The following is an 18,709-nucleotide window of genomic DNA, read 5'->3' as shown; positions in this document are numbered from 1 at the left end:
AATCGCCTTCCATCCCCCTGTACCCTCTTCTATGTCCCCCACCCCCCTTTCCTCTGGTCATCACCACACTGTTGTCTGTGTGTTTTTTGTGGTTTTTCGTGCTTTTTTGCTTAACTCCTTCATCTTTTAAAACAAACAGAAAATAGAAACTAAAACTGAAAACAAACTAAAACAAACAGAAGTGAACTGTATATCAAACCCGTACGTGACACACAAAAAGAATTATCTCTGTGGAGTCTGAACACACAAAGAGCTTCACGCACTGAGTCCACTTGCAACTAAGCCCCGGTGCACACAGCAGGTAAATAAACACTTCCTATCACCAGCAGCCAAGATTCTCTGTACGGGAGGAGCAATGCGAACATCACGCCAAAGCACTTACGGGCGAACCCACCAGTTAGAAACTGAATCGGGATACCGCCCGGAGCTCACCCACGTGTCTGCAATGTGCTTGCTGGCTGCCTCCACTCGGACCCCAGAGCAGTGACATCAGCAACACCAACCCCAGTCTTGGTTTTCTCTAAACACTATTCCCGGCTCTTTGGGCAAAGTCCCCCTCCAGGCCCAGGGCAAAGAGAACAAAGGTACTGAGAGCTCTCCTGCCCCAGCGAGAGAGCGCTCACTGCCAACCAGGGCAGAGATGTGAGGGGACCAAAAGAGGCTACCTCCAGGACCCTCTCACAGCCAACTCACCTTGTGATACGCAAAAATTAGTCCCCGGGAGCTTACTACTAAAAGGAAAGGACATTTAGCACACACACATAAAGACGGGAAAACATCCAGGTAAACTCAGGCAGGGAGAGCCCTCCACACAGGCAGGAGAGAAACAGCACAGTTTGGGCACACCCCCACTGACCCCACACACACTCGCCACCCACACTCACACCCACACTCACACTCATCTCCCTCCTCACACTCACACCCACCACCCACACACTCATCACCCTCCCCACACTCACACCCACACTCACACTCATCACCCTCCCCACACTCACACCCACCACCCACACACTCATCACCCTCCCCACACACCCACCACCCATCACACTCATGCCTAACACCCTCACAGCAGGTCTGCCACCACTTCAAGCCCTCTGACCACTCCCCCCACCGGCTGCTCCCAAATGCAGCTCTCAGCCCACCGTCTGGAAGGTCCCTCTGCCCTGCCTCACTGTGGCTGAGCTTCGAGGGAAGGGCAGGGGCTCCCCGTCCGGCAGCACCTCCTTCACAGGTGCCAGTGCCCGACACAGCTGGCACTCAACCAGCCCTGAGAAGGAGTGTGCAGGTCACCTCAGCACCTGTCCGTTAAAGTTGTGTTGACCACAAAACAGAGGAAGATGCAGGAGATGTCAGGACCCAGGGACGACATCAGGGACAAATCTAAAAACCACTTGATCACCCCGCAAAGACAGGTTACTACCCATTTCTTTCCCACACTTTTCTGTCTTCATCAAACTTTCTATGATGAGCACGTACTGCTTGGAAAGAAAGCAATCAAAGACTTGTAAACACAGACTGCGTATTCCTTCTCGAGACTGCCGCCACCACCACCAGCGCACCCGGAGGAAAGCACAGCAGACCTGGGGTTCGGTGCCTGGCCCCCACAGACAGACAACCTTCCCCAGAGGAGACGCAGTCCCTACCAGTCCACTGGGCTGCGGGAACCTCTTTTCACGGGCACAACTACTTCTCATTGTCTCACACACAAGCCAGCAGGGCTCCCACTCCAAAAATGGAGCTGCCGTTTGACCCAGTGATTCCACTCCTAGGAATGTATCCTAAGAATCCTGAAACATTCATCAGAAAGGATATATGTACCCCAATGTTCATAGCAGCACAGTTTACAATAGCTAAGATCTGGAAACAGCCCAAGTGCCCATCAGTAGGTGAGTGGATTAAAAAGCTGTGGGACATTTACACCGTGGAATACTATGCAGCTGTAAAGAAGAAGAATCTCGTGCCCTTTGGGACAGTATGGATGGACCTGGAGAATATTATGCTAAGTGAAATAAGCCAGGCAGTGAAAGAAAAATATCACATGATCTCGCTTATACATGGAATCTAAAGAACTTAATAAACTGACGAGCAGAATAGATTCAATGACATGGAAGCATACTTGAGACTGACGAAATGTCAGGGGGAAGGGCGAGAGGGGGTGGAGGGGGAGAGAGTAACCAAAGAATTTATATGCATATATGCACAACCCAAGGACACGGACAATGGTGGGGAGAGGGACTGGGGAGGGGGAAGGAACGGGGGGGAAAGGGTCATTGGGGAGAAAAAGGGACATCTGTAATACTTTAAAAATAAAAATTATTTAAAAAAATAAAAAATAATAAAAGCAAGGAGAGAAGGCCCGGCTGCTATGGCTCAGTGGCTGGGTGTCGAGGCACCAAGATTCCCAGTCGGGGCACACGCCCTGTTTCGGGCTCAACCCCAGCAGGGCGCATACGGGGAGCAGCCCATCGATTACACTTTCATTGAGGTTTCTATCTCTCCCTCTCCCTTCCTTGCTCTCTAAAATTAATAAGTATATATATATATGTGTATGTGTGTGTGTGTTTTTAAGTGAGGGGCGGGAGGTTACACAGCTAGAATCAGACAGACCTAATAGCAGTGCGTGCAGTCCCCACAAGCCCTACAGGCCACCCCAGGGCCTTACTCTGCCGACTGGGTTTCAGGAGATGGCAGACCTGGAACTTCAAACCAATAGACAGACACCAGACACAACCCACTACACCCCTGGGACATTGTGTGTGACACCAGGGCAGGAGGAAGGACCAGTGGGAACTTTTTGTACAGCTTTGCTAAAGTGCAACTTACAGAGAATAAAATGCACCCATTTTAAATACACAATCTGATGAGTTTGGGCAAATGCACACAGTTGTACAGTCACCACCACAATCAAACTGAACACACTTCCATCAACTTAAACAGTCCCGGGCGGGGTGCATGGCCACTATGCTGCTGCCTCTGAGCTAGGCGGACTGAGGGCTGCTGTGTCTGGCTTCTCCCGGACAGTCTTTTTAGACCCTGCCCCCATGTTGTTGCAGGTGTCAGTACTCTGCTCCAACTTCCTGGACGGACCACCTAACACACCTCCAGGTTCTTTCGGGTTTGGGCTATGATCAGTAAAGCCGCAAAGCTTCCCACCAGTATCATGTGGACGTGTCTTTCTCTCGAAGCAGGATTGCAGGACAGGGCAGTCCACACTGCCAAGCTGTCCTCCTACCTGCTGTCTCTGCTGGCTCCACGCCCACCACATCCACCCCCAGGAGGGGTGGTGGTTCCCTTAATGCCAGCGTGCTGGGGGGTGGATAGGCCAGGTATGCCATGGGGCTTTCACCTGCACGGTCCTCTAGGATATGAGCATCTGTCACACGTCTGCTGGCCATTTTTATACCTTCATCCTGTCTATGCACACCTCCTGCCATTCTTACAGAGCTGTGTCTTCCTACTGGGAGCTGTGGGTCCTCCCCGTGCACTCTGGACACACAGTCTCACCAGCTGCACCCTCACTGCACAGCCGCCTTTCACTTTCTGAATTTCTGTCAATTCTGAAGTCCACTTTGTCACCTCCTCCTCCAGGGCAGATGCTGCTCCTGCCCTAGGAAACCTCCCAACATGAGGTCACAAAGGTCAGCATCTGTTTTCCTACAGTTTACTCTTTTCTTTTAGGGTGGGACTTCAGTGTCACTGCGTGGAGGACACACTCTCACTTCTAGGGACTCTGGTGTCCCAAGGCAGATAAGTGCCCTAGTCTCCTCAGCAGCCACCCTGCCACCGGCACTCCAGCCCTGACCCCGTCCTGCTGAACTGTCCTGTCTCCCTGGAGAGGTCACCGTGGCCGCGGTGGGCAGGCACTGATGTCCAGGTTTTTTCATGCTCTCCAGCTCCGCAGGCAGGAGTAAATAAGAGAGCACACAGGAAGACCCACGGTGCCGCCTTACTTTCCTCCCCCTGCAGGGGACCTGCCACGTGAAAGGGAAAGTGTGTGCCCATGTGCCAGCAGAACAAGACTTAATCAGAGCAGCACAGGATGGAGCGAGGGACAACGACCGACCTTCAGGGCCAGTCTCACTGAAAGAACCTCAGCGTGTGGTGACACTTACAAAAGGGACACCTGCCCAACATTCTGTAGTGCTCAGCCTCCTCCCCTCTATGTGAGGGCAGCACTCCATCTGCACGGGGACAAGTCGGGCTTTGCCACAGAAAGTGACCCTGGTCTCCTCGGTGAGAGGGACATAAACTACATGATCAAATTTCAATCAAGGAAAGTGACAGTCAAGGGAGCCAGAGACGAGCCATCACTGCCCACACCTCAGATCCCCTACCAGGGCATCCCAACACAGGGCAGCTAACCAGCCTTGCTTAGGACCCTGCTCCTGGGGGGCCCCGTCCAGGGCTGCCCCAGGCCCTTCTTCCTCCTACCTCCACCTCCTGACACCCCCACAGCCACCCAGACAGGCAGGGCCACCAACATTGTTTGGCCACCACACCCATACTGTCATACCATGAGGCGGCCTCCTCTTTGTCGCTGCAAAGGGTTGCTTTCTAACACAAGTATCAAAATCCCCCCTGAACCTAAAGCCCCAGAGGGCTCGGACTGAGCCAGCTCCCTCTGGAGGGGGCACTGCTCATTGCCCAGTTACAGCTGGGACACCTGAGATTTCTGGAGTTGGGGGACCTGCCCAGCTAGTCAGCAGTGGAATCTGGTTGGGGGGGGGTCTCCTCACCTTGGCCCGAGAGGACTAGGACAGGCGGAACCACCTGCAGAGCAGGAAATGGACTTCCCTCACTCCAGCCTCTACCGATCCTCCTCCTGCCCCCTTCCCTCCCAGGGCAGCCCCTCTCCTGCCTGGCAGAGTCCTGGAACTAGTAAACAGTTACAGCAAGGTTGCAGCATATAAGGCTGATATATACCAGCAAGGAGCAAGTGGAATTTGCAATTAAAAACACAATACCATTCATATTAGTACACCCCAAATGAATTACTTAGGTCAAATCTAACAAAATACATACAAGGTCTATATGCCGCCAACTAAAACTCTGAGAATTAGTCAAAGAAGAATTAAATAAATGAAGAATATTCTATGTTCATGGACAAAAATAAATATTGTCAAGATTTCAGTTCTTCCCAACTTGATTTGTAGATTCAATGCAAGCCCCATGAGAACCCAGCATGTTATTTTGGGGATATAGACAATCTGGTTCTAAAGTTTATATGGAGGCAAAAGACCCAGAACAGCCAACTAAACAATGAAGGGGGAGAACAGTTGGAGGACTGATGCCCTCGACCTCACGACTGACTGAAAGCTGCAGTCATCAAGAGTGTGGTTACTGGTGGAAGAACAGACGCACAGGCCCACGGAGCAGAACAGGAGCCCAGAAACAGGCCCCAGAAACAGGGTCAACTGATCTCTGACAAAGGAGCAAAGGACAGTCTCCTCAATAAATGGTGTTGGAACCACTGGATATCCACGTGCAAAACACTGAAGCTGCACACAGACCTACACCCTTCACAGAATTAACCTAAGATGGATCACAGACCTAAATGTAGTAACAAAACTATAAAACTCATAGAAGATAACACAGGAGAAAACCTCGGTGACTTTTTAGATGCAACACCAAAGACACAACTCATGAAGGAGGAAATTGATGAGCTGAACTTAAAATGATAAACTTCTGCTCCAGAAAAGACAATATTGAGAGAATGAGAAGACAAGCCTCAGAGGGTAGAGATATTTGCAAAAGACACATCTGACACAGGACTGTTTTCCAAAATATATAAAGAATTCTCAAAACCGGTAAGAAAACAAACAACCCGATTAAAAGCGGTCCAAGGCCCTCGCAGACCCCTCACCGAAGATGCACAGGTGGCAAATCAGCAAATGCAAAGACGCTCCACATCCCATGTCATCAGGCAAATGCAAATTAAACGACAATGAGACTCCCCTGCACACCTATCAGAACGGCCACAATCCAGAGCGCTGACAACACCAAGTGCTGGCGAGGCCGCGGAGCAGCGGGAAGGCTCAGTCACTGCTGGTGGGAACGCAGACGGTGCGGCCACTTTGGAAGACAGCTTGGTGGTTTCTCACAAAAGTAAATACTCGTAGGATCCAGCTGTCATGCTCCCTGGTGTTTACCCCAAGGAGCTGTAGGCTGGTGTCCACACAGGAACCTGCATATGGATGTTACAGCAGCTTTGTTCATGATTGACAGGAATGGAAGCAACCAGACGTCCTTCAGCAGGTGGATGGATGAATCAATTGTGAAACTAAAGCTGCTCTAAACAAACAGTCTTTACTTAAAAAAAAAAACACCATATTCTAGTATTGGAGACTCCAAGGAGGTGACCCTCAACCCCCTAAGAAAATCTCCCTAAGGAGAAGTAGCCTCCAGGTAGCTGGCTGACTGGCAGAATCCTGTCCTGTCTCTCTACCCCTTCCCTGAGACTACACTAAACCACAAGTTGCTCTGGCAAGTTTGGCTCCGTGGTTAGAGGGTTGACTGCGGACTGAAGGGTCCCGGGTTCAATCCTGGCCAAGGGCACGTACCTCCGTTGCAGGCTTGATCCTTGGCCCCAGTCAGGGCACATGCAGGAGGAAACCAATTCATGTGTGTCTCTCACATAGATGTTTCTTTTTTTTTCTCTCTCTCTCCTGTCCACTCTCTGAAAAGCAATGGGAACAATATCCTCATGTGAGGACAAAACAACACAAGCAGAGGAATTTAATGGTGCCAACCCCTCAACAGGGGAGAACAGGAACAGGGGCAGAGATTTCAACAGACGCATGAAAGAGGAAAGGAGACCCCAGAAAGAAGAGCAGGGAGGGGAGGTGCCTGCCAAAGAGAGGACAGGGACTGGGGGACATGTGGACAGGGGACCAGGAAACATGTGGACAGGGACCGGGAACACATGGACAGCACCCCAGAGCCGTGTGTCCAGGCAGAGACATGAGGGGAGGAAGGTCCTTTCCTGAGAAACTGAGGGCAATCTGGCATCAAGAGTCCCACCTGACCATGCAAGATGAGGGTACCTAGTGCCACCACGGCTCTCCACCCCGTATCCCTACCATGCTCAGACAAGCCAGCACCACCAGACACTTCAAGAAAGTCCCCAACAAGACACGGACCTGTGGGCCTACTATGCACTGAGTGCTGTCCTGGGTGCTGGGGACCCACAGGGTTCCTCTCTCATGGAACAACTCAGGGGGAGCTGGGAAGATTGGCACCCAAAAAGGGGAGATGACGTGAAAACAATGCACCTGAATATAGGGAGTGCTCTAGAAAAGTAAAAGGAATTTCAGAAAAAAAAAGACGGAGAGAAATTATTTAGAAGAGAAGGAAACTCCCACAGAAATAAGAGAGGGCATCATGCTCAACCTGGAGAGCTAAGTTGTCCGGGCCATAGTACAGTGGCAAAGCCACAGGGCTCGCACCCAGGACTCCTCATACATTACAGGACAGGACATGGGACACAGGCTCAAGGTGTGTCCTTTCAGTCAGGCAGGGGTCAGTCACAGGTACCTTGGGCACGCAGGGCACAAATGTCTGCTCGCATGCAGCCTCCTCAGTGACCTGGGACCAGCCCCAGCAGAATGTCAGCACCCAGAGCAGGAGAGCCACTGGACATACCTGGGACAATCACTTATACCTTAAGTCCAGGCTCCATTATCAAGTGTCCTCCTTCCACTCTTAAGTCACGCCCTATGACAATCGTCATCACGCTGATGTGACCCACCTAACTCCAGAACCCCCAGCCACATTGGGTAGCTCTGCATCCACCAAACACACCACCCTGGCATGGTGAGCTGCTCTCCAGCCAGAGTTCCAAAAGGTGACCCACAGTTTGGAGCTCTTTCCACTAAATTAAAGCTAAAATCAACCCATGTGCTTAGCCATGTCTGGGAGGAGGCCACGAGCAGGTGGGAAAGGGGAGTGGAGGTGTGGTGACCACAGGGTGAGACAGTAGCTGCCAAAGGTGAGGGGAGACGCTGGCTGGGTCCCAGTTCTTCTGGGGTGGTGTTTGCAGGTGCTTATTATACTGTTTAAATGACACATAACTAAGGCAGGCTGTGCCAGGACCAACGACTGTGACTAATTCAATTCCACGCATCTGACCCCTAAACATGGATGGATCCTGTCCTCACCTAGTCCGGTCTCAATTAAAGGCCTTCCAAAGTCCTGGCCTGTCTGACCAGGGGACAGACCACAAATGCCTCCTGGAGACGCCCTGACTCAGGCCACAGGCACGCCCACCACCTGAGCACCATGCTCACTACCCGAGCACCACGCTCATGCTGAGGTTCCAGAATACCAGCCAGCCATGCCCTCTGCCCTCAGTGAGCCCACAGAGCCTCGCCTGCACGGGCTCAGGACCACCTGCCCACCGCCAAAACCACAGACATGGCCACAGCATCCTGAGGAAGCACCGGGTGTCCAGCAGGCATTCAGGACCTGAGGCCGGAGTGCTGAGCAGGGTGTCCAGAAAACCATGTTCTGGACAGAGGGGCCAGCAACTGCAAAGGGCAGCCGTGACCTGGCCTGCTGACTGCTGAGGGAGAGAGCAGGCTGTGCTGGAGTTAGAACTAGACTGCGACACCACCCGGGTCAGGCCACTGTCGGGAGACCGGGCTTCATTCCAGAAGCCACAGGAACCGTGCGTGAGTCCCAAGTGGAGCAGCCCCAGCCAGGGGATGAGTGCGGAGCAGCCAAGAGCAAGCTCAGCCTGCAAACACAGGGTCCCTGGGACCGAGACCACATGCTCCCAGGCGGGAGCCACCTGGCAAGTGCCCACCAACCTACACCAAGCATCTAGAGGCTGCTTGATAAAGTTTAAAAAAACACACACAATTCCAAGGATAACCACTCCAGGATCTTCCACCAGATCAAATGGTTGCTAAAGTTATCCTAATAGCTCAGATCTCTTTCAGAGAAATAAAATCTCATTGCTTAAGATAAAGAACCTGTCCACAGGCCCATGCCCACACCTCAGCCCCGCAGAAGTGGCGACCAGCAGGGAGTCCTTGGACCAACATGCCCTCAACATGTCCTGTGCACAGAGGTGAACACACATCCTACCAGCATGTGGCCCTTCACAGCCGCCAAGACTGACTCACACAGTCCCTCGCATACGCATCGCACCACCTCGTGTGCAGACACAAGAACAGAGTTTGGTGACTTCTCACCTTCTGTGCTTTCACAAGTCATCCCTGCCTAAGTGTGACTTCAAGGAGGTAAAAGGCTGCCTGTGTCACCAAGGCCAGGCCTCTGGCTCTCCCAACTGGGGACACGGTTTTCTCTAGAGCAGTAGGTACCAAGCAGGTCGGCAGCCCTGCAGTCATGGAGCCAATACTGTCAGGAGCACAGTCTCGGGGACCAATGCAGAGGAGTGTCTGGATGGGAAGCCCCAGCGCCGAACAAGAGCAGCCTAGACCATGGGTTCAGGACAGGCACCCTAGCTGGCACCCAGTCAATGGTTTCCAAACTTCCTAGTATGACTTGAAAGCAGGGGTCGGCCACAGAGTGCAGGAGCCCCACATGGACTCAGACATGGAAGGGCACCAGCTCAGGGCTCTCTGTGCCTCCCCAGAAAGACCACAAACTACAGCCCGTCTGGGGCATCTCCACCACCTCACTCCAGGGCTCTCAGAGCAGCCATTCTGAACTGTTTCCTGAGTGGGTACAGGACGAAGCAGCACCGACCTGCTATCTAATCAGCCCTGAGCAGCAGAGAAACTGCAGCGTCCACAGAACATGACAGACAGATGCGATCTGGGACATGCACCGGGACAGAGCGGCTGGTGAGACTCCATTTCAGAAACGACACCACTGACTGGACATCCACCCAACATGCGGATCTACCGCAGTCCCAGCACAAGCCCATCAGAGGACAGGACACAGAGCTGGGCCAGGACTGGTGCTCAGTTAACATTTGCTGATTGACTGACAGACCAAACTCACAAGCCAGAGCCGGGCCACAAGGCCACATCAGGGGTACTGGTTGTCCACCAAGGCAGCCCCCAGCAGCCTCTGTAGCTCCCCGTGCAGGAGAAAGGGACTGCACCCCAGACCAGGGTGTCTCCTGACCACTCACCCCTCCAGCCCCAGAGCACATGGGAGCCATTCGGACCTTTCAAGGTGGGACCACAAAGGACAAGTCCCTGCTAACCTGAGAGTCCAGCCTCCTACGCCTGGGTCTCCAGCACACATGCCAGCTCCTAGACACAGCCAGCTTCTCGCTGGGCACACAAATACTTCACTCCATGGGCTTTCTCTTTAAAAAGCCTGGTCCCTCTGCATCCACTGCTTCATGAGCAGATGCCGCAGGAAGGAGCCAGCGCCCTGCACTGCCAGCCCGAAGGGCCTCTCCAGGCCCCACCCCTCTGTTAAGTCGCCACAGGGTCTTTGAAAAACTGCTCACCTCTGCCAGCCTGGCCTCGGTAGCTTCATCCAGGGAGATTACCTTCACGGGTCCACGTGGCTCCAGAAACCTTCAGACTCGTATGAGTCATCCATCAGCACCCACAGGAAGTCTAGGACTGCACACACAAAAACTGCAGAACCACCTGAGTCTAGCAACTCAACTATCCACCAAAGTAGCAACGTCCATTCTAAGCCACTTTCATAAATAAAAAGGCCAAGAAACCAGGAGACACTTGCTACCTTAATGACAAACATTCCTACATTATAAAAACCTTTTAAAACAAGTGTCCCAAACCTTTCCTCCCCAGAGACCTGGCAGCATTCAGGAACAGCTTTGCCTGGCCCCAATCGCTACCCTCTCCTTGGCAGCCACCTGTCCCCTGCCACCCTCTAAGCCACTGGAGAGCTCGCCCAGGAGGGCCTCACACCTCTTTCAGCACCAGACACCCTGCGGGGGTCTCACCCCAAGACCGAAAATCCTACCAGATGCCGTGACTCCCAAACTCTGACCTAATCTGACTTCTGACCCCATGTGACCCCTCCCCAAGCCCCTGCCTTATATTCAATGTCTCATACACCTCAGATGCTTCCTCTCAGAAACAGCATCTCAGATCTAACCTGTCCCAACAGGGACACTCCTCCTCCCCTCCCCCACTGCCCATCCAGGGAAGGTAGTCCCAATCTCAGTCACCCTCACCTATCAGCACATCCTGTGAGTGTGTCCACAGCTCTCCACACCACAGCAGCACCCCCACCCAGCCACCACCACCACCCCTGCATTCCACAGCCCACACACAAAAGTGATCTTAAAACACAACTTAGGTTTTACTGCTACCCTGTCTAAAAGCCTCCAACAGCTTGCCAAGGCACCTGGAATAAACTCAATCCCACAGCATACCTGGGTAAGACGGCTCCGTGGCCCGGCCAGCCCCACCTGTTCTCCATGGCCCCTCACTCGCCCACTCCAGCCAGGACCTGCTTACTGACCCCCCTTGGGCCTCTGCCTGGAACCCAGGCCGAGGCTGTGCATGGCTGGCTCCCTTCTCACCATCCAGATCTCGGTTCTAACATCACCTGCTCAGAAAGGCCTCCCCAACCCGCCCAGCAGTGCCCTCTTGGTCACGTGGCCTGGCAGGCAGCTTACTCCCTCATCACACTAACAAGAGAAAAGGGCCAAAGCTCTGCTTACCTGCTGACTGCCTGGCTCGACCACAGATGACGCACCTGGACCCCACCCACAACAACCGCTCCCTGGCTGCAGATTCACCCCAGAAAAAATTGAAGGAACAAATGTACCACAGTCCCCACCAACATCCATGTGAACTCGCTGGAGCCACTCAAAGAAACCAAATTAACATCAGATACAACTTTCCAGAGGAAGCCTTCAGAATGTATCGATTTCCAAAAAGTTGTCCTTGGGCCCTGGTTCTAAAAACTTGGTATCAAAAGTATAAATGGTCAGCCTCTGAAAGGTGGTTTGTATCAAATCCCGGAAAAGGCTCCACCCACCAGGTGCACAGAGCTGCACACAGACTCTCACCAAAGGGTCATTTATCACAGAGTCATGGACATCAGCCACAGCAGTGTCACAGGGCCCGTGACGGTGGAGAACCAGGCAAAACAAGGGAGCCTCAAAGATCACCAAGGGGCGGGGATGCGCTCCACACACAGTGGGCTCACGCGGGTCACAGCAGTGGGACCATGGGCGACCCGACTGTAAAAGCCAGAGCACAGCTGCCAAAACACGGGCTGCAACAGCCAACGCCAAAACACCAGCAGCCAAGGTGAGGTGAGTACACAGTGGTTTTACTCAGTTTTCCTTTCTTTCCCGCTTCTTATAATGAATAAAAATAATTTTATAACTTTAAAGAGGTAGAAAAGTCATTTTTCAAATGGTTAATATTTTTTAATAATACAGTTCCACTAAAACTCCATCAAGAAGGCTTTTCTGCCTGGCTGGTTGGCTCAGTGGCTGAGCGTCGATCCATGCACCAAGAGGTCACAGGTTCAATTCCCCGTCAGGGCACATACCTGGGTTGCGGGGTCAATCCCCAGTAGGGGGCATGCTGGAGGCAGCCCATCAATGTTTCTCTCTCTCATCGATGCTTCTATCTCTCCCTCTCCCTTTCTCTCTCTGAAATCAATAAAAATGTATTTATAAAAAAAGGCTTTCCATTTTCAGTTTTCCAGTAACTGCCATAATATTAAGATGCCACTGTTCTGTAGCTCTCTTACAAGGGCAGACGACAGGAGACAAGCCTATTCCATGGTCTGCTGTGCGAGCCGACACCAGCCTCTGCACACATCCGTGTGGGGGTTATATTAAAACCAGAAAGACAGAGCTCTGCTATGAGAGGCAGACAACTCCTTTAAAAACTGTTCCTAAGCAGCTGACTGTCCCACAGAATTAGCAAAAATTTTAAAGTGGAAAGAGCGCCCCGGCTGGTTTGGCTCAGTGGTAAGAATATCAGCCCAAGGACCAAAAGGTCCCAGGTTCAATTCCAGCCAAGGGCACATACCTCTGTTCCAGGCTCGATCCCCAGCTCCAGTTGGGGTGCGTGTCTCTCTCTCTCTCTCTCCCCTTCCACTCTCTCCGAAAAGCAGTGGAAAGATATCCTCAAGTGAGGATAAAAAAATTGTTAACAGAAGTGGAAAGCTCCTCCTTCCTGTCACCTGTGATGACACGTTGTGTGCACGCACAGCACGGCCACCCCACTACCGGCACCTTCTCTTCCAAAGGTGTTAGTCTCGCCCTATCCTGTGTGGTCTGTTCCAGGTCAGTGCCGAGCTGACACCAGGACACATGCAGCTCTGGGGAGGAGGGCTTAGCTGGCCTGGCTCTTAGTGTCCTGCTCTGTCCACTCTGACCACTTATGCCCCAAAACAAGTCACTTCAGGCTAGAGAAGCTCCTACTGCTTGCCGCTTAGGTTCTGAAATCTGACTTCCATCTTGTGGCATCATAAAGAACTGTCTCTGTTCTTCCCAATCTCTGGAGCCGGGAACTATTTGGACACAGGCCCTCTGGGGTGAAAGTTCCCAAATGTCACGGGCTATCCCACCCACCCCCATTCACCTGGCACACTGCTCCTCATGAGTTCAGGGGTCAACAGAAGCATGTGCACCCCTTCCTCACAGGCCAGGTGGAAGAAGCAGGAAAGTCCCATCAAGGCTCTAACTTCAGGACAGAAGAGCAAAGGTCCGATCCAGCGTCACAGGCCCACAGGCCGGCAGACTGTAGGGAGTTGAGCTCACGACGCCCACAATGGCAGGGAGGGGAGCTCCATGGTCTCCACCCCCTAACTCAGTCCCCCGCCACCCAGCCTCTGTCCCCAGCCTCCATCCCAGCCTCAGTCTTCTCACACACAGCGGTGTCTGGGCAGGGAGGCAGCCAGAGAAGGCAGCCAGACAAATGGGAGAGAGGAGGGACATCTATGAGCTTTTCAAATTTGGGCAATTTTTATATCTGTTTCCTAAATATTTTAATTACTGGGAATAGACATTCAAGGACATGTAAAAATCAGAAGTACTAATTCAAAGAGTTCATGGCCCCACCACAGAGAGAACCAGTTCCCAGTCTCACACACAACTTTACAGCACTCACTACTCCACAGGGTTACAGGGCAATTATCCTAAGACATGCCATGTGCACGCACGTGCAACGCACCATGCCACCACAGGAAAGGACAGTCCCTGTCATGCTCCCACGCACAGCACCTGGGACAGAAGTGCTTCCTTCCTTACTGTACCTGTCTGATGACAGTCAGAGGCCCACTAAGTCACGCTGCCGGCCTCCAGCCTGTGGCAAGTGTCAGAGCTGAGAGCAGTCACTGTTTCCCAGAACCAGAGAGTCAACCTGAGATTCCTGCTCCGTCAACATGAAGAAAAGTTAAAGTACTTTGGAGAACTGCGCAAATTTCCCCAAATCTGAGGCAACTTTCTCCAGAGTGCTTTCAAATCTCTGCTTTAAGATTTTCAAAACCAGTTGTTATGAGTTTGATCAACTCACATGTGACTAAAAAGGCTTTCTAGTCATATTTATAAACATACAGAACGCTGGGCAGCTGCTTAAGAGCAACTCCTGAAGGGCACCTGAGAGCCAGGCACTCGACCTCCTGGGGATGAAAGAACCACCCTGGGAGCCAGCCCCCTGGCCCCTTGGGTCCACTGACCACCCACATAGCCAGGATAGCACTTCCCTAAATGCTCTCTTACGGAGCCTGAACAAACAGGAAGGGTGGCAAATTGTACAGGGCTGGGAAAGCCGCCCAATTTCAAACTCTAGTAATTCCGTCCTAAGCCCTCAGCACAGGGCAGTCAGCACCCTCCAGCATCACAAACAGGAAAACACACCCACGGTGGGGGCCTAAGGTACCCCCTTCTCCTTGTTGTTAAAATGTGAGGACCACTAGCTCCAAAACACACCCACGTGTGTGAAACATCATCCCACCCCAGTACCAGATGGCTCTGTCCACCTTAGAGATGCTGGGGACACCAGGAATGAAGCTGAAACAGGGGGCGAGGAAGAGGGACCCCCAGCTCACACCCAGAGCATCCCCTCTGGGGCTGTGGAAGGTTAGCTATGGAGAGCTGTCCAGTGCTGGCCATGGACAGCTCCCAAAAAGTCAGTCCTTTTTCTTTCCAATGTCACTGCTACCTAAGCAGAGCAAAAGGAAAACTGGTTAAGGCCTTTGGCCAAAGGTTAGACCATACCCAGGTCCACTCTCTCTGCAGGCAGCTATACCCCTGCCTGCAGGGCAGGTCCCCCACGTCTGGGACCCCCTGGAACAAACTGGGCAGGTTTCTCACTTACAGAACAAGCATCGGCCACAGCAGCAGGCTCCTAGGTCCCTGAGAACATGGCCGTCTGGTCACAATTTGAATGGCAACAAAGCTGTCTGGAGTCCTCATTGCCTCTATAGCTGCATGATGTTTGAAAACCAGTGAAAACATAAAGGGCCAGGACAGCATGTGAATACTATAAAAGCTCTGCAAGAGCGGTGTGTGCCACTCACCAAACACAATTTCACAGGGTTTCACCAATGCCAACCCCTCTTCCAGCTGGGAAAACCAAGGCTTCAAGAAAAAATACGTTCTATCCCAGGTCAGAAAGCAACAGTGCCCTTGAGTAAGAAAATCTCAACTTCTGAGAACATCCCTTGTGCCAAAGCACTTGCTGCCAAAGTCGGCCACCAGAATTTCCAGTTCTTGTAACTTCAGGGCCCAGCACCACACTCTCCACCACCCAGCTGGGGATGACCCTCCCGACTCAGCCGGGCCCAAGCAGCATCGTCAGATGCCACTGGACTCTTTCTTTCCCCACAAACAAATAATTCAATTCACATGTTAGGGAAGCAACACCCCAGACACTGGTCTCTACAAGCATATTAACCCCAGGAGTGTTCACTTTATTTTTTTATCCACTTTAGAAAGAGAAAGGAGGGGAGGGAGGGAGAGGGAGAGGAAACATTGAGGTGAGAAACATCGACGGGTTGCCTCTTGTACATGCCCCGACCAGGGATCAAACTCGTAACCTGGGTATGCGCCCTAACCCACCACCTTTTGGTGTGCGGATGACACTCCAACCAACTGAGCCACCGGGCCAGGACAGGAGTGTTCACTTTAAATAAGTCACATGCAAATGTCCCCGAGGCCAAGCTACCTGGACAAGTGGGGGAAAAACGGTGTTGTCCTGGAACAAGAGTCTACACCCTGGCCAAACCTTAGAGCCACAGGAGAGCAAATTCTCTGCAGGACAGACAGACAAGGTGTGAAAGGGGAGAGGGACAGGTGTCACCATCCCCTGGGGGGCAGCCCTGGGCCTTGTGTACTTCAGTGTCAGCCCACAATGGGCTCATGCTGAATTTGGTTTTAGCAAACTCAGTCTTGGTAGCCTCCCCTCTCACCCAGACTGACCCCAGGAAGGGAGGGCTCAGGAAGGGCCTGCTTCCCTCACACTCTCCAACTGCCCACAGTCTGTTATTTCACTTAACACCTTTGTGTGGCTTTGACAACCCTGAGGCCCCTAATCCCGCCCCAAGCATTTGTATCACAGTCGTAACAAGAAGCAATTAGCCCAGCAAGAGCTATCTTTGTAAGTCACTCCTACCTTTGCTTACACCTTGTTATGATGACAGACTTCAATGAAAAAGAAACATCCAATAGGAGAATTTCATATTTTCTGACCAGTCAATTATGTGATATAACCAGAATATTCACATCTGTCACTTTGGTTTACAGAATTAAACTGTACTGTTTAAAAGAGGGCACTCTTTGGGGAGCACTAGGAGTAGTTTCAACTATACTTTTTTTTGCTTCTGTTATTAAAATGAAATAACATAATTAATCAGTTTCTGATCAGAGCATCAACCTGGGAGGGGGGGTGAACAGATGGATGTAAACCTTTTATTTTCTAGAAAGCATTTGGCCCCTTTAAAGCACAGCTCTCAGCATTTATCACCCAAATGTCAACACGAGCTGTTCTGTGCTCTCACACATGAGACTAATGCAAAGACTCAAGAGACCTCGGGCACAGGTTTTACCCCATTGCCTGCCTACCTGTCACACAAAGACATCCCTCACACTGACGTTAGAACAGAAAGTGTGAGTCCAGGGTCACCCCTTCCGAACCACGGCTTCCTGCCCACAGAAGAAATAAGGTACACTAGACTCAGACCAAGGGAATCCCCTGAACCCAAACACCACACCTTTCCCTGCCCCTTCAAAGCCAGGCCCAGCGTCTACCTCACAAACTTCACAGACAAGCTCATACCAGGTTTAAATAACCAACGCACCGCGTGGGGACCATCCTTGCAAAGAGCAAAGCAAGTGCTGAAGCCAGCAGTGCCATTGAAAGGGCACCTTCTCAGACAGGTAAACAGCCTCCTGACAGCTTACATCATGTACCACAACCACGAATTCCCGTTTGTAAACGATCAGCCATACTTTCCACTAAAAGGTCAAAATACACAACGAGCAAAACAGAGCCATCAATAAAACACCCCTACAAACTGAGAAACAAACACAATGTGTTCGGGTAACTTCCAGGGCCTTTCCTCCCCTTGCATGCAGCCCACCACCTCCCACAGCACTGGTCCTGGCTGCCCTGTCCCTGCCTGCACCCCACCAAAACAGATGCCCGCCAAGCTCTGCCCCCAGGACCAGCTCACCTGCGGTGACAGGAAGCCTTTCCTTCTTAACTCCCTGGAATTCTTTCTCAGGGTGACCTATGGCTCTTTCCAGCAAGCACGGGGGACACTGGAGGTGCTGTTTCTACTATTCCTGCCACCGCGGCAGCTGCTACACCAGCACATGTTACTACACAGCAAGGGAGGAGCTCTCCAGAAGCTCGGCACTCAGTCCACGCAGGCGAGGCAGAGCTGACGGAACAGAAAGCAGGGCGCCGCAACTGTAAAGTTTCCCTCTGCCTAAGAATCCCAGAGTGAAGCAGTGGGACGTGTCAGGCTGTGGGGATCTTGCACTGTCACACCCAAAGAACCTGAAAGGATGTCAAGATGACAGGAAACTGAGAGTGGAGGACACAGAGGCTGTGTCTGTACCTCCCAAAGACCCACTAACCAGTGAGCACATGCCCACCACTGATGTCACTGGACGGTCGTAACCAAAGGAACTGGGGTCCTTTCAGTGAGCACTGTGCTCAACGACACAGTAGTGACAAGAAGAGCTGAAATACTGCTGCAGCCCAGGAAGGGTATGTGCTCAGGAGTCCCCCAAGGTGCCCTGGGACCTCTGTCATTCTGGTATCAGCAGGGAAGCAGAAGCTCTCCATGCAGACCTGCCCAGCCTCAAGGAGGGAGTGTCACTCTGCCTGACCCACCATCAGGAAACACCACCACAGCCCCAGACACTAAAGGAGCAGGAGAATTCAGTGAAAACACAGGCCACATGTCTTATCCCAGAAACAGGAGGGGAAATCACCAAGTGTGAACCCAGGCTATGTCTCCAAGCCCTGTATAACCCAGTAAGGTGTCCCCAGGAGCCCCTGCTGCTGCTGCTGTCCACAGAGGGGACACCAAGCAAGGGCACACAGGACCAGCAAAGGAACTGTGAGCACTGACACAGAAACTTTGCAACGCAAAGACCTGAGCTGAAGCCAACCGCTGTACAAGGTAACAGATCCCGGCTGCCACATCACACTGGGTGTGAAAGAACTCACACACACTCACACACACTGGGCGACTCTCCCACACCTGGGCAGAGGTGCACCTTAACTTGCCGCAGGCCCTTGCAAGACCCATGACCTTAAATCCTCCAGTCCTA

The 18,709-nt window shown here is 52.2% G+C and overlaps 1 protein-coding gene across 1 annotated transcript in view; it reads right to left on the bottom strand.

Annotated features, from left to right (window-relative positions):
- The window catches only part of TAF4 (TATA-box binding protein associated factor 4), a 54,831-nt gene that overhangs the window by 34,652 nt on the left and 1,470 nt on the right, over positions 1-18,709 (bottom strand).

Source organism: Miniopterus schreibersii (genome assembly GCF_964146895.1).
Source record: "Miniopterus schreibersii genome assembly, chromosome: 10".
Lineage (NCBI taxonomy): Eukaryota > Metazoa > Chordata > Mammalia > Chiroptera > Miniopteridae > Miniopterus > Miniopterus schreibersii.
The sequence above is the reverse complement of the archived record's forward strand: the minus strand, read 5'-3'. Positions and strand labels throughout refer to the sequence as shown.